Raw genomic sequence first — 16,342 nt, forward strand, 5'->3', positions numbered from 1 at the left:
AGGCATTTTTGTAGAATGACATTTACAGAAGATCTTGAAAAGACTTTTCTTCAGTTTTCTTTGTTTAGTTGGATTACTTTAATCTCTCTGTATTGTTGAAACGGAGATGAAATAACCTTTTATTAAAAATGTTACAAAAAACCACATGCTTTCAAAGGGTGTCCTAATTTTTTCACATGACTGTATATGTGCCCCAAGATGGTCATTACTTTTGCCAAGCAAAAAGCACTGCATTATTTGCTCATATGGATGAATACAGATTAACAGGTACATATGGGCTCTGTCAGCACTTTAACATGTAGGGCAGCTATTTCTGTCTAGTATATTGTAGGCACAAAGACAAATGGTTTCTGATAACCTATTTGTTTAGACAGAGGGCTTTCGAATTCACCACAATCCTTTAACCATTTCTCTGCCAATGATATATCTTGTATGTCCTTGCAGGGTGGCACTTCAGTAGCCAGGGGTGTATCTCATATGTCCTTGCTATTGATGGCAGGATCTCAGGCTGTGAAGCAGCTAGAGATACAAGCCAGGGCTTATTTTAAACCTTACAATCTACGTTAAAACATGACTCAATACATCGGGAGTTTTAGTGCTTAGAACTAGGTCCCAGTGAGGGCTACATACTCTTGAACCGATTTCCAAAGGCTATGGGGGAGATTTATCAAAACTGGTGCAGAGGAAAAGTAGCTTTGTTGCCCATAGCAATCAATTAGATTTTTTCAAAAATGAAAGGATCAATCGCATTGGTTGTATGGGAACTAAGCCTCTTTTCCTTTGCACCAGTTTTTATAACCTTCCATGCATCTCTCCCGATGTAGTGCAGCTAGCAATTTTGGTCTTTGACTCTCAACTTTAAAACAAGACCAGGCTCAAATCTGTAGCTGTTACACAGCCTGAAATATGTCCTGATAAGGCATTGTCAGCAGTAGGGAGTGTGCTGACAGGCTGCAAGAGACACGGTGCATTCTCTCCCCCGTCTAACTGTACATGTCCTCAGGGCGACGATAACATGGATTTCTGTGCATTATCAATCCCCCTTCACCCATCAATCAAAAGGCATACTTGCTCTCTGTCACATTTTTTCCGTATTTGTGGATTACTTCCAAATATTGCATGGCATCTGTTACATCTTCTTGATGTATGCATTTGTGGTACATATGAGCTTTGCACACCTCGATATATTAGTCTTAAGTCTTACTTTGTTTTCGTGTGTAAACATATGCTTGGATGTGAGTTTTAGCTGCAAATGTTTGTTTTGATGCATTGATTTTTAAAATAATTCCCATTAGTAACAAAGTTAGATAAATTTGGACTTGGTGGTAAACAGTCTGTCAAAACTGCTGCAATCATCAGGTTGTTTGCTTTCAAGAAAAATAGTAAATGGGTTTTGCTAACATTTTGTGGACTGTAATGCCTGTATTTTTTAACATTTCCAGCCTAAAAACACATTTTTGGTCTTTCCAAGTTCTGGTTATTTTATGAAGATGTGCGCTCCTAACTTTAGGCCTGCAGTCATAATCATGCACTCTGCACATGTTGAACTTTTATTTTTAGGAAGTGTGGTCCATATAACTTTACCTTTCAGTTACTCTTTTTCCCACTAATATAAACTTCTATGCAAATTTTATGAAAAATTACAGTTTGATGCACAATTGTGTGAAGGCACCTGTGTTTATCTGTGTCTATTTTCAAAAAATATATCAGTATGGTGGTTAGTGTGATTTTTTTATTTCATAATTTAGGTTTTATTTGTACATGTCAAAATAGTGAAAATTTTCATGGCAAAAGTGTAAAATGTCTAAACACCCATGGCAGCGAAAGGTTTAAAAAGCACCTGTCAACTGGGTCAACCCTATTAAACCAGGTATACTACCTGGTATGATTAGTCTTGCTGATTAAAATAATGCCTGTCTTATGAAAATTGGAAGCAGCGTTTAAAGGGCTTCTGTCACCCCACTAATGTGGGGTTTCTGCATACATAAGCTAAATAATCATTTCGGTCCAGTAAAATTTGTTAAAAACGTAATTTTTAAATATGCATGGAGTGGCAGTGGACATGCATGAACACCGCTCATTTAACTGGGGGAACACAGGGTGTCTATTCTTCTTGTGATAAGCTGTTGGACCCCATCAATGGGATACCATGGACTTTTTGACCTTGGCAGAAGACATCTTATGTATTTGATTGGGATACTACTAGTGTAATGGTTTCTTATATTTAGAGGGAAACTACACCTAACATCTGGCTCATCTCTACTTGCCGGACAGCATGGCAAACTTGGAAAACGTAGGGTTCTCTGAGCTATTTTTGAAAACTGTTCTTTTTTTTTTATGCCCTGTGGAAGGAAGATGGTTAGGTATATATTTACCAGTCCCTCACTCTGCCAATGCTGCTGCTTAGGCTGCATGCTTTTCTGACCGAATGTGTGCATTTATTTTCCTGTCCGGTTGAATATTGGTCAATGCTGATGAACAGCAAAAGAAGTGCACATATTAGGTTGGGACGTGGGCAGAAGAGCCCGCTCCCAGTGTGAGAACAGTGGGGATGGTGGCATCGGCAGAGCAAGTGACTAGTGTGTATTAACTAAACAATCATCCTTTCGCGGGGCATTAGAAAGAACTCTTTAGAAATGGCCTAAAGAACCCTTTTAAGGGAGTTTTCCCATAAACATGTGGGTACGGGATAAATGTTCATGGGAAAAAGTCCTTTTGTCTGCTATGCATTGCAGTAAGTAGAGGAGAGCTGAATGTTAGCTATAGTGCTCCTATAAATGCAGAAATTTATACCACTAATAGTATCCCAATAAAATGCATAAGAACGTTTTTGCCAAGGTCAGAAAGTCCACAGTCTCTCATTTATGTCACCTATCTACTTCTAAATAGGGCAAACTGTTCTTTGTAGCAGCACATTCTACATTTTAGATAATAAGGTCTTAAAATAACATTTTTGGATAAACACTGTGAATGTCAAGAAGGTGAACGTCTCCACTGAACTATAATTTCTGCTGGGCTCATGGTAAAATTATATGTTTCTTCCTTACAATGTGGATTGCCTTAGGGTTTGTCGTTCCCAGAAGTAATTTAGAAAATCATTGCCTGTATTTATTGTCAAAGCCATAAGAGTTTACTGAAAATCCTGTCTGTCAGATCATCATATGACAAGTCTGTTATTTATCTTATATAACACATCTGGAAATTACCACCACCCCCATCCTCATCCTCCAACATCTTTAAAGGAGTTCTCCTCTTAAATTTACTTTTAAAAATATAGAGTCAAATGTAATGTCCAAGAATGAATTCTCTTCACACCAATATTCCTATGGTCACAAGATGGTCTTAAAGTGGTTGTTCACCTTTTGAGGTCATTTAGGCAGACCCATCCTGCTGGCCATACTTACCTGTCCCCTGTTGCTGGGTCCCAGCTCCTTCAATCCACCGCTGGCTAGCTCAGGTCCCCTGCTGCCAACATCTATTTTAACACTGCTCCAGCCAATGATGGGCTGCAATGGTGAGCTACTACCCTTGTGTCATATCAATTGGTCATGTGACATATGGGGGGGTAGGTCACTGCTGCAGCAACTCATTGGCTGCAGTGGCGTCAAAGTGGATGTTGGCAGCAGTGGCAGGGTAGCAAAGGACCCAGTGGTGGGTAGTAGGTAAGTATGCTTATCTTTGCGGGTCTCAACATTTAAAGGGGTCTGCAAAAGACCCCCTTAACTTGAGCAACCCGTTTAAAACCTGAGAGTGATGACATGCTATACTGGCAAGTGACCCCTGCAGCCAAACACTGACCTATGTGCCCACATGTCATCGTAACTGGCACCACCACTGAGAAAAGACTAATGTCTGGCTAGAATAGCGACATTACAGGTGAATTAACAGGTTCACAAGGGTGAGAAAGTGCGTAGGTTTTAGATACACCTCATCCAGGGTCCTCACTAGGGCATATGAGTGGGGAAATATCTAAATTAAGAATACAGTCTGTTTTTTTTCCGGCAATAAATGTTTCTAATTTCTGCCAAAAGAGGTGTTACTTTTTAGTTTTGACTAACAGGATGCCCACACATGCCAAATGTTCAGTGTTTTGTTTTTTTCCTACTATGATAAAGTCAGCAAATAAACAACATCACATTAACATTTAAAGAAAAATGTCAAAGGGGTTGTCTGGTTTGGAAAACTCATGGTCAAAATCCCTTTTACAGCATTGTAAGTTAGTAACTGCTCCGCACAGTTCGACTACTAAAGTGTTTATCTCTCTCTCTCTTTGGAGTACATCTGTGCATTTCTTGATTTCCTAATTCCGCTGTCCTAGGTGGTGTAGCAGGAGAATTAAACAAGAACTGTCCTCTCTCATGACATTAGTAAACGATTTTATTCCCCAGGAAATAACAACCTTTTGTTAGAAGACATGCAGCACGCCAGACCTGCAGGGTATAGCGATAGTGAGGTCACGGTTATGGGCAATCAAGGGTTACTCACTTTTCTGAGGAGAACCCTGGGCAGGCATGCGGCAGTGAAGGAGAGGCAGACACTAGTTCCTCTGGGGCACACTCTGGATGTAGGGACCAGGCCTGATGGTATGTGAGGTGCCCTGGATGTTGCAGGTGTTTTGAGTGCCTTAGGTAAGGTCCCTTTAAGAATCGTGATGCCAGTGCCTGTAACGGTGGCACACCGGTTTGCAGGAGGATTAATGGAGTACACAGATGGTAAACCAAACGTTGCTTTACTTTAGGAAACAGTCCAACTTTATACAAGTAATTGCAGTAGTTGATAATGCAGTCCTTTACAGTACAAATGCACAGCAGGTTTACTTCACAGCACAGCAGGTTTCAATCTTGCAAGATACTTGGAGGGTATACAGTTAATGCTTTGCAGTGCAATACTGCTCTATCCCCACAGCTATTCTAGCTGGCTGGATCCCAAGGCCCGGATGCCTAATTGCTGGCTTGAATCCTTGGTATATAAAATCCTTCCTCCAGTATTGGCACTTGCTTTAAATATTACAGTACCTTTGCCTATTAGCTGGATTCTCTGCTGGATTAGGAAGGTGGCTGCAGGTTTCTCCCAGGAGGTGCTCTCCTACTTCTGAGGTGTTTCATCTGTGTTATCTGGATTACTGGTCTCCAGGCAGGCTGTACTCCTTCTAGCCTCCTGGAGGCCCTCAGCATATCTCGGGCTGGTGCCTTCTCACTTCTGTCTCCACAGACTCCTGACTAAGACCTAACCCCATCTATTGATCCATCTATTATGTTTGACTATGTGGACACTACTGTATCGAGTGTATATCCATTACAGATGGTAATATCTTATCTAGTGTAGATTGATATGGATTGCGCTTTAATCATGTGTTAAATTGTTCTGTAATAGACATTATACTGTTAATTATGAACATTCTAATTATGTCCTGTTGATCATGGATTTTATCGATTATATACATACTATTTGACTATGCGGAAATCACTGTATCGAGTATATATCCATTATAGATGGTAGTATTTTATCTATTGTAGATTGATTTGGATTGCGCTTTAATCATGTGTCAAATTGTTCGGCAGTATATATTATATTGTTAATCATGTACATTTTAATCATGTCCTGTTGATCATGGACTTTATCGATCATATACATATCATAGATGGTACATACATTTATTATTAATTACACTATTCACTTAGGATGGTTATTATGTATTATTTTTCTCTTTGCACTATTACATATATATATATATATATTTTTAAAGATTTATGTTTCAGCATCTTGATTTTATTTTATGGTTCCTTTATATACCACTTTATTACATCACCTTTCTTTCAGGGGATGTCCCACTATGTGGGGGGGCTTTAGCCCCATTTGATATATAGTGATATAAATGGAGTTATTCCATATATATACAACTTTTCTTATTCACATTTAACTTTTTTATCGCTGATGCCATGCGCTCCGGATCACATGGGACCCAATGTGGAGATGGAGAGTATCCTTTTCTGTAGTATTGAGCAGGTCCTTCCGAAGTTTTCCATCTATTGCTGTGAGGTGCGGGTCACTTGCGTCCCACTGGGTCGCGCGGTGCGCATGCGCTGCACAACGCCATCTCGACGCGCTCCACGACGTCTGCAAGTGCCACACATGCGCAGTATGCGGGCGTGGACGCGCTGATAGATGATGCCGTGGATCATGGTGCTCTCCGCGCCCGAGTGTGTGGACCGCAGGTGAGTCGTATCCTGGTAATATTTCCCCATCATCCCACCCCTACTCTCGTCTATTTATACCCTGCTGACTTATCATTCAGTACCTCCTGACGAAGCCGTGTAGGTGAAACGCGCGTCGAGGTCTCGTGCTCAGGGTCTGACATCCACCTCACCACCATGTCTTCAGGTACGTTCTGTCATTAGTACAGCCCCACATTCCCTATAGGGTACCCCTATATATATATATCCATAGTGGGTCCCTCTGATCTAGGCGCATGTCATCTTTGTGATTTAGACAGTGATTCTTACCTGGGACTGTTTATTATATCTGTAGTCCAGGCGCTTAGGCATTTTGGTATGTGGGTGATTGCTCACGGGTTACCAGGCATGGTCTTTTTGTACTCTGTGTACGTAGCCTTATGAGGGCGACCTTTTTGTGTCACACTGCCTTGGTCATCCTTGAGCTTCACGCCTTGATTTATAGGCTGTACTTACCTGTGCTTTACATTGCACAGATATCTTGGTGGTTTTTTGGTGCCATTGGCCCTGCGCTTCTCCGTAAACTGTATACCATCCTGTCGTTTCCCCATATGTTGTATTTTATTAATAAATGACATTTTGATACATTACTTCCACTTGTTTGTTTTGGTCTATTCTGGATGTTGTACAAGTGGAAATTGTAGCTGTCTAGTTGACAGAACAGCCTTTGTGTAGGTTAATAAGACCTAACCCCTCCCTGTCTGGGCCTGGACATTTATACTAGGGGCTCCCTATCTCCCTCTAGTGTCTGGGATGTCTAATTACACCCAACTAGGCCTGCTAAGCATTAACAGGGGAAACATACCAATGTAAAAACACACAGAAAATACATTACAATGCGGTGGGTGCACCCCCCCAAAAAATGGCAGTGTCTCAATAACTTGTCATGTGGCCTTGAACATCAATGTTATGCAAGCGGGTGCGGACCCACTGCGCCACTGACTGGCTATACTCTGGAGAGGGATGACTAAGCAACGACTTGGTCTTCACTAGAGCCTCTGATGGTGAGGATAAGCTTGGGCCGTTAGGGTAGTTGCCAGGTGCCAGTCCAGAGCAGTCCCCGAGTCAGTGGCAGTTGACCATGGGGGAGATACCAGTGCAAGCACCGAGGGGATGTACGTGGTTAGAGCAGGCAGAGATCAAGTAAGGTCCGTAAACAAGGTCAGAGGCAGGCGGCAAAAAGGCAAAATCCGATAATTCCAAAAGCAGGGTCCGGTACAAAAGCAGAACTAGAAAAACACCTTCACACGTTGAACTAGGCAAGCTAGTGACCATGAGTTGCTCAGGCATCTTCCTGTGGTAGGAAGCGCCTTTAACTACCACCATAGGCTGGTGAGACAGAGGGCGTGTACGTGCTGCCTCACAAGTGAGGAGAGACACATCCATGCAAGCCCTAACATAGTACAGCTCTCCAGCAGGAAGTAAACTCTGGCATGGAGCACAGATGCAACAGTTAAGCTACCTGCTGCCCTTGCCTGCATGTAGGGGTAGCAGCACCAGCACAGACCGCTGGCCTAACAATCAATTACAGCTTGACAACAATGTCTCATGCTGTTCACAAGTCGACTTATGTGATGAGTAGTAGAAAATTGCAGCACACAGTATTTCTCTTTGCCGTTTAGGTTATGTTTTAATCCTATATCATCATCTGATCATCATGATCCAGTGCAAAACCAGGATATATTAGGCAGTCATATACAAATCAATGTGGCGACCGGATGTTTCGGCCTGTGAGGGCCTTCTTCAACGGTCTATAATCTGTGGTTTGCCTCCTGTAGTGGGTGGCGCTGGGCAAGATGGCCACCCCCATAAATACATTCAGGAAATAGAATATAAAAATCTGTAATCAGAAAATAAAAAGAGATTAGAAAAAAAAAAGGAGATGTGTCACTATCTCGTTTTAACTGGCAGATAAAATTTTTGGTGGCCAGTGAGAAAACTGCAAGATTTTTATTTTTTTTGTTTAAATCTAGATAATGAGATGGAAAATGCTAAATATCTGTCACAAACTTACCTGTCCGGGCTCCAGCGGCGAGACCTCCAGCTTTGGTACAACTGCACCTGGAGAGACGCGATGCTAAGCCACACCCCCTGGTGATGCGGCAGCAGCAGGTTGCAATGCTATTTCTCCCTACAGCAGGCATGTGCTGCAGGAGACTAGGAGTAGGCTGATTGCTCAGCTGCTTTATTCCTATGTGCTAGTGTTCTGACTAATGGAGCGCCGAGTCATGACCTATCAGCTTCTGATCTATGGACTAGGTGCTCTATTTAAACCCGTTCCTGGCCATACACCAGTGCCAGTGATGGTCTCTGACTCACTTTCTGTGTTCCTGTGCGTATTGGATTGCTTGTTCCTCTGACCCCGGCTTGTCTTCTGACCACTCTCTCTCTCTCGTTTGGTACTATGTTGTCTGTTTGGTTCTGATCTCAGCTTGTTTTCTGACCATTCTCTGTCTCTCATTTGGTACTGGATAGCTTACCTGGTTCTGACCCATTTATCTATGACCCTGTTTTTGTATTGTTTTGTCTCTTGGTGTTTGTCTGTCTCTGCACGTAAGTAGCATAGGGCTGTCGACCAGTTGTGGTCATGCTACCTTTGGCTTGCACTGCAAGTAGGTAGGAAAAGCGGGCTGGGTTCTAGGTTAGGGAACACTGTCCGTGTCTGTCCCTACGAAAACGAATCTGTCCCCCATTGACTTTCAATAGAGTTCCTGACGGATCTGTCTTGGCCATGTTAAAGATAATACAACCAGATCCGTTCATAATGGCTGCAGATGGTTGTATTATCAGTAATGAAAGCATTTTTTGCTGAACCCTGCCGGATCCAGCAAAAACGCTAGTGTGAAAGTAGCCTTACAAGAAAGTCCAAAATTGCTAGATGATTTGTCACCTAATAAAATGCATTACAAAGTTTTATATAGTCACATAGACTACTGATTCTTGAAAAAATAATAATGATTGGTGGCCTTTAATGGAGAACTATATAATGCCTCAGTAGCTTTCATGTTCCAAAGTTGAATGGCATCCTATGTGCTGGTATGGATATAAACATACCAGGAATCCAGAGTGAATGTAAAGCAGAGCATCATAAATAAAATCCACTGTAATTTATGCCAGCATGTCCTGGACGATATCACTTCTTCCTTCATCGGTCTTGGCTGCTAATTACTGTTCTAAACCGTGCGCAAACACCAAACTCCTAATAACCGACTCTTATGGGATTTGCAGTGAAAGCCTCTATTGCTTGTAGCCTTGTCCTTACACACCCCTACTGTTAAAACAGTCCATCTGTAATGTAAAATCAACAGTCATAATTACTGCACACTTGAATATTTAGTAAATGCCATCATCCTTTGTTTGATGTGTGTCTCTTCACTGCGTTGCATGGAACGTTCTTCTTCGTCTGTTTAGAGCCAAGATTATAATACAAGTTAATTTACCTTGTAGTCTGAAATTGAAATTTAATTTTCATGTGCAATAAAGCAAAGTACTTAGTGCTTTACATTCATTAATTAATGTCTGTCGTCACTATCCCTGTCATGAGACTGGGAACAGCGGAGATAATTTGCTACATGCCACAGGCTACCTTTTCTGCAGGCCATCAGCAACTTCACAGCTCAGTGTAGTTTATCAGCCGCTCTGGACAATCAGTGCTTACAGCTCCTGACCTGTGATCTGAGATGTAATATGTGACATTCCCTGTAGATGTGTTCAGAGTTGCTTTGTAATGACCGGCAACACGCACAGGAAGGAAAACAGGGAAAGCCCTGCCCAAGGGAGAGGGAAAGGTGGTGACCCCTAACTCACCTTGCAGCTGGCATCTGACTGTCCTGACGTCCCTAGACGGGTTCCTCACCCGTGCGGCGATCACGTGCCTAAACCCTGGCTTTCCCTGAAATGAGCCCTAGATAATGAACGGGCCGGTGGGATCGCTAGTCCTCACCACTGCACTAAGAGGGAAACACCAGGGAGAGGACAGACAAACACAGACAAACACAAACACCCAGGTGGACGGCAACAATTGTCCACAAAGGTCCAACAGGGATCCGGAGGGTAGCGTTCTAAGGCAACACTCAGAGAACGCAGCAACACAGCTCCAGTGGGTCAGAATAGATGTCCAGGCAGGAAGCTCTATATCTGGCAACCAGAGAAGTGTGAGAGGGGAATATAAGGAGGATTGGGAGTGCTGGACAAGGAACAGCTGAGAGAAGGAGCTACGGATCCCTGAGGGAGCCAAAAGGATTTGTAAAGCAAACCCAGAAAGCTACAATAAGGAAACTTCCCTATCTGACATAGAGCGTACAGCCAACCACTGCGACCTCCTGACCCCGGGTACAACGGAGTCAGGCGTGGCTCTTGACACCCTCGTGACAGTACCCCCCTCTCTACGAGGGGCCTCCGGACACTCAGGACCAGGTCTCTCAGGATGAGAGGCATGAAAAATCTGAACTAGCCTGTCGGCGTTTACCTCAGACGCAGGAACCCACATTCTTTCCTCGGGACCGTAGCCTCTCCAGTGCACCAGATATTGGAGAGAGCGGCGGACCCGACGAGAATTAACAATTTTGGATATCTGAAATTCCAAACTACCATCCACAACAACAGGAGGGGGTGGCAGCGGTGACGGTTCTAGAGGTGGAACATTTTTTGAGTAACGACTTATGAAAGACATTATGGATTTTAAAAGTCTGAGGTAACTCCAGGCGAAAAGCCACGGGGTTGATGATGGCTACAATCTTGTAAGGACCAATAAACCTAGGACCCAGTTTCCAAGAGGGAACCTTCAACTTGATATTCCTAGTAGACAACCACACATAGTCATTCACTCCTAGGTCCGGACCTGGCGACCGTCTCTTATCAGCCATGCATTTGTATTTACCTCCCATATTTTTCAAGTTAGCTTGCACCTTCTGCCATACTGATGAAAGAGATGACGAAAACCGTTCCTCTTCGGGAACCCCAGAAGACCCCCCTCTTTGAAAGTACAGAATTGGGGATGAAAACCATATGCACCAAGAAATGGTGACTTGCCAGTGGATTCCTGACGGCGATTATTTATGGCAAACTCAGCTAACGGTAAATATGACGACCACAACTCTTGGTTTTCAGACACAAAACATCTTAGATATGTCTCCAGGTTTTGGTTGGTACGCTCAGTCTGTCCATTCGACTGAGGATGGAAAGCTGAGGAAAAGGACAAGTGAACCCCCAAACGGGAACAAAAAGCTTTCCAAAATTCAAAAAAACAGGGTTCCCCGATCCGAAACAACATCGGAGGGGACCCCGTGAAGCTTCACGATCTCACTGACGAATACCTGAGCAAGAGTTTTAGCATTAGGTAGTGCGGGTAACGCAATAAAGTGTGCCATTTTGCTAAACCTGTCCACTACTACCAAAATCACTGTTTTACCCGCAGACAAAGGTAAGTCAGTGATAAAATCCATAGACAGATGTGTCCATGGTCTATTGGGAATGACGAGTGGTAACAGAGACCCTGCAGGACGTGTATGTGAAACTTTTGCGCGCGCACAGGTAGAACAAGAAGACACAAAATCCAATACATCCTGACGCAACCTTGGCCACCAAAAACAACGAGACAATAGCTCTAAGGTTGCTTTACTACCCGGGTGCCCAGCAAGTGCCGAATTATGATGTTCCTTTAATAATTCGAGACGTAGGTTCAACGGTACAAACAATTTCTCTGAGGGGCAAGAGACCGGGGCGTCCCCCTGGGCCTCTAACACCTTCCCCTCCAAAGCAGAGTGTACCGCAGAGACAACCACTCCTCTTTGTAGAATGGGTACCGGATCACTCACATTACCCCCTCCAGGGAAACAACGAGATAGTGCATCAGCCTTGGTATTCTTTACCCCAGGACGATAGGTAATCACAAAGTTAAACCTGGTAAAAAATAGCGACCACCTAGCCTGTCTAGGGGTGAGACGCTTAGCTGATTCGAGGTACAGCAGATTTTTGTGGTCCGTAAACACAGTGACGGGGTGGACTGCCCCCTCTAAAAAGTGACGCCACTCCTCAAACGCAAGTTTAATAGCTAACAGTTCCCTATTGCCAATATCGTAGTTCTGTTCTGCTGCAGATAGTTTTTTAGAAAAGAAAGCACAAGGACGCCATTTGCCAGGAGACGGACCCTGAGACAGTACAGCCCCCACTCCCACCTCTGATGCATCGACTTCAACAATAAAAGGCTGAGAGACATCAGGTTGGACTAGTACAGGTGCTGAGGTAAACCTCTCTTTTAGAGAGGAAAAAGCAACTTTAGCGGCGTCAGACCATTTAGAAAAATCAGTCCCCTTCCTAGTCATGTCAGTAAGGGGTTTAACGATCACCGAATAATTTTTAATGAATTTCCTATAGAAATTCGCGAAGCCCAAGAACCGTTGTAGTGCTTTGAGGTTCTCAGGAAGATCCCAATCCAAAATTGCCTGGACCTTCCTAGGATCCATACGGAAACCTGACGCAGATAAATAATAACCTAGGAATTGTATCTCCTAAACGGCAAAAACACATTTTTCAATTTTAGCATATAATTAATTCGTCCGTAGGACCTGTAGTACTTGTCTGACATGCTCCTCATGTGTTCTAGATCAGACGAATAAATTAAGATATCATCTAGGTATATTACCACAAACCTGCCGATTAGATGACTAAAAATGTCATTAACGAAATGTTGAAAGACGGCAGGAGCATTGGTCAGGCCGAAAGGCATAACTAGATTTTCATAATGCCCCTCAGGGGTGTTAAAAGCTGTTTTCCACTCATCCCCCTCTTTAATACGAATCAGATTGTAGGCCCCCCTAAGATCGAGTTTGGAGAACCACCTAGCACCCGCAATCTGGTTAAACAGGTCAGGAATGAGAGGAAGAGGGTATGGGTCTCGGATGGTTATCCGATTTAATTCACGAAAATCTAGGCAAGGACGCAGGCCCCCATCTTTCTTTTTAACGAAGAAAAACCCTGCAGCCACGGGTGAAGAAGAGGGTCTGATGTGTCCCTTAGCCAAACTCTCGGAGATATAATCCTTCATGGCTTGTCTCTCTGGACCTGAAAGATTATATAACCTGGTCTTGGGTAATTTTGCGCCGGGAATAAGGTTAACCGGGCAATCATAAAGACGATGAGGTAGTAACTTCTGACAACCCTTTTCAGAAAAAACGTCCTCAAAGTCCGAAACAAATGTAGGTAGGGTAGTTATGGAGGCGACTAAGCAATTGCTATTTAAGCAATTTTCTCTGCACGGCTCACTCCACTCCAATATCTCCCTGGCCTGCCAATCCACCACTGGATTGTGCGCTACCAACCAGGGAAGACCCAGCACTACCGGAGCGGGAAGCCCCTCCAGAACAAAACATGAGAGCATCTCGTTATGATGGTCCCCTACCCGAAGGTGTAAATTATGAACGATGTGGGTGAGGTTTCTCTGAGACAGAGGAGCAGAATCTATAGCAAATATGGGAATAGGTCTCTGTAGTGTACAGAGAGACAAACCCATAGTGCGGGCAAAATGGGCATCTATCAAATTTACCCCTGCTCCACTGTCTAGAAAGAAAGAAATAGTCTCTGTCTTATCACCAAAAACAATAACCGCTGGCAACACAAATTGCGATGTACGTATGGAGGAAACGTATACCCCCCGGCTGACATCCTCCACACAGCCTGGGGTTAGTAGTTTTCCGACGGTTTTTTGTTTCTGAGGAAAGAAGGACAGACATTAATGAAATGACCCCTCTCCCCACAAAAAAAAACAACCCCCACGCCTACGGCGAACCTCAGGAGGACGGACCTGACGAGTAGTTCCTCCTAGCTGCATAGGCTCGTCTAAGTCCGTACAGACTAACTGCTGCTTGGGAGGGGTTACCAATGGCTCCGGTTTTTTCAACCTGTCCCTAAGGCGTCTATCTATACGGATAGAAAGGGACATAACTGCATCAAGGGAAAAGGGGGTCTCATACAATGCAAGCGCATCCTTAACCCTTTCGGATAACCCAGAGCAGAACTGACTCCTGAGAGCCGGGTCGTTCCATTGGGTATCCGTAGCCCACCTACGGAAGTCAGAGCAATACTCCTCTACCGGCCGCTCTCCTTGTAGGAGTCTCCGTAATTTTGATTCAGCCAGTGCGACTCGGTCAGGGTCGTCATATATGAGACCCAAGGCCCCGAAAAACTCATCCACTGACCGAAGAGCCTGGGAATCAGTAGGTAAAGAGAACGCCCAGGACTGCGGGTCCCCCTGCAGCAGGGAAATAACAACCCCCACCCGCTGTTCTTCATTACCAGAGGAGTAAGGACGCAGTTTAAAGTATAGTTTACAGGCCTCACGAAAAGTCAAAAACTTGTCCCTTCCCCCAGAAAATCTGTCAGGGAGAGGGACCTTGGGTTCCGCAACAACCTGGTTACCAGTAGCAACCGCTGGGCTTGCGGTCTGTTGTAATTGCTGCTGTTGCTGGAGGACCGACGCCTTCAATCCTGCCACCTCCAAAGACAGGCCATGAAATTGTTCGGACAGAGCAGCAATTGGATCCATACTGGATTCTAAGTAGATAAAAATTTTTATTTTTTTTTTTTTTTTTTACCTACACAAAAATAAGGGCCAGATATAATGTAATGACCGGCAACACGCACAGGAAGGAAAACAGGGAAAGCCCTGCCCAAGGGAGAGGGAAAGGTGGTGACCCCTAACTCACCTTGCAGCTGGCACCTGACTGTCCTGACGTCCCTAGACGGGTTCCTCACCCGTGCGGCGATCACGTGCCTAAACCCTGGCTTTCCCTGAAATGAGCCCTAGATAATGAACGGGCCGGTGGGATCGCTAGTCCTCACCACTGCACTAAGAGGGAAACACCAGGGAGAGGACAGACAAACACAGACAAACACAAACACCCAGGTGAACAGCAACAATTGTCCACAAAGGTCCAACAGGGATCCGGAGGGTAGCGTTCTAAGGCTGAGTTCACACGAGCGTGACAGATTTGGTCCGGATGCGTTCAGGGTGCGTTCAGTTAAACTCGCACCATTTTGCAAGCAAGTTCAGTCAGTTTTGGCTGCAATTGCGTTTAGTTGTTCAGTTTTTTCCGCGCGGGTGCAATGCGTTTTGATGCGTTTTTCACGCGCGTGATAAAAAACTGAAGGTTTACAAACAACATCTCCTAGCAACCATCAGTGAAAAACGCATTGCATCCGCACTTGCTTGCAGATGCAATGCGTTATTAACGCAGCCCCATTCACTTCTATGGAGCCAGGGCTGCGTGAAAAACGCAGAATATAGAACATGCTGCGATTTTAAAGCATTGCAGAAGTGATGCATGAAAAAAAATGCTCATGTGCACAGCCCCATTGAAATGAATGGGTCAGGATTCAGTGCAGGTGCAATGCGTTCACCTACTGCATTGCACCCGCGCGGAAATCTCGCCCGTGTGAACTCAGCCTAAGGCAACACTCAGAGAACGCAGCAACACAGCTCCAGTGGGTCAGAATAGATGTCCAGGCAGGAAGCTCTATATCTGGCAACCAGAGAAGTGTGAGAGGGGAATATAAGGAGGATTGGGAGTGCTGGACAAGGAACAGCTGAGAGAAGGAGCTACGGATACCTGAGTGAGCCAAAAGGGTTTGTAAAGCAAACCCAGAAAGCTACAATAAGGAAACTTCCCTATCTGACATAGAGCGTGCAGCCAACCGCTGCGACCTCCTGACCCCGGGTACAACGGAGTCAGGCGTGGCTCTTGACACCCTCGTGACATGCTTAAAGAAATACAAAACCTATACTCCTGTAAAAGTAAGCCTACTTTCACATCTGTGTTGTGCTGTCCGATTTTAAGATCTGGCACAGGGTCTCAAAACCGGAGGAAAACTCTTTAGTTTTGTCCCTAAACTGAACAAATCGCAACGGAGTGCACCAGAATGCTTTCCGTTCCGGTTTGTTGGGTTCCCATGCCGGACACAAAATCACTGCAAACTGCGTTTTTGTGTGCAGCATGGGAAACTGCCGGCACCAAAAATCATGTAAGTTAATGGTGGCGGATCCGTCTTTTTCATTTTCGATATAATACAACCGGATCCGTTCTGAACGGACGCAGCCGATTGTATTATTCAAA

Source organism: Bufo gargarizans, chromosome 5, assembly GCF_014858855.1.
Source record: "Bufo gargarizans isolate SCDJY-AF-19 chromosome 5, ASM1485885v1, whole genome shotgun sequence".
In the NCBI taxonomy this organism is placed as follows: domain Eukaryota; kingdom Metazoa; phylum Chordata; class Amphibia; order Anura; family Bufonidae; genus Bufo; species Bufo gargarizans.